Raw genomic sequence first — 786 nt, forward strand, 5'->3', positions numbered from 1 at the left:
CAATGAGCTATAGCTCAAACGGCATAGTCTCTCCATACTCAATTAAGAGGTTGCGGGTTCGAGTTTTCTATCTTTGATAAAAAAAAATGAATAAATTTATCATTATTTTTGTCTAAAAAATATAAAAAATTATGGTACAATATTATTATATAATTATTATTTTATTTTATTTTATTTTTAGATGAAGGACTGTTATGTCTAACGGAGAGAAACGTTGGGGATTGATTTGTACATTAATTTTTTTTTTGAACTAAAATATCCGTTTTTAAAATTCTTGAGGACTGATCTGGATAATCACTCTGCTGGAAAATGAACTGGAGACTGATTTCTCTGCCGGAATAAAACTTTAAGGATTAATCTGTGTATTAATTTTTCTTAGGAAGTAAAATGTCTAATTTTAAACTCTTGGGACTGATTTGGGTAATTACCTTAAAAAAAATTCAAACTCTGCCATATCTTCTTCATATATTATAATATGTACATATAGCTAATGTTAAAGGAACGAACTTCTTTATTCTTATAATAAATGAATCTAATTCAAATAAAATAAATTCAAGAAGTCTAATACACTTCCAGTTCATGCCAAAATCAAAGACGAAATTAAAGGAGTAAGATAGTGATGATCGATGAATAGCATGGATTCACGGATAGCATATAGTTTTTAGATGTCGATGTCTCACAAAACCGATGTTGACTGATTGCAATTCTTGTTGTTGTTGTGGCTTGTGAGCTTGCTTGCACGTTGCATGATAATATTAGGTTCAATTTATCTCCCACTATAATTTT

This window comes from Arachis ipaensis, chromosome B06, assembly GCF_000816755.2.
Source record: "Arachis ipaensis cultivar K30076 chromosome B06, Araip1.1, whole genome shotgun sequence".
In the NCBI taxonomy this organism is placed as follows: Eukaryota; Viridiplantae; Streptophyta; class Magnoliopsida; order Fabales; family Fabaceae; genus Arachis; species Arachis ipaensis.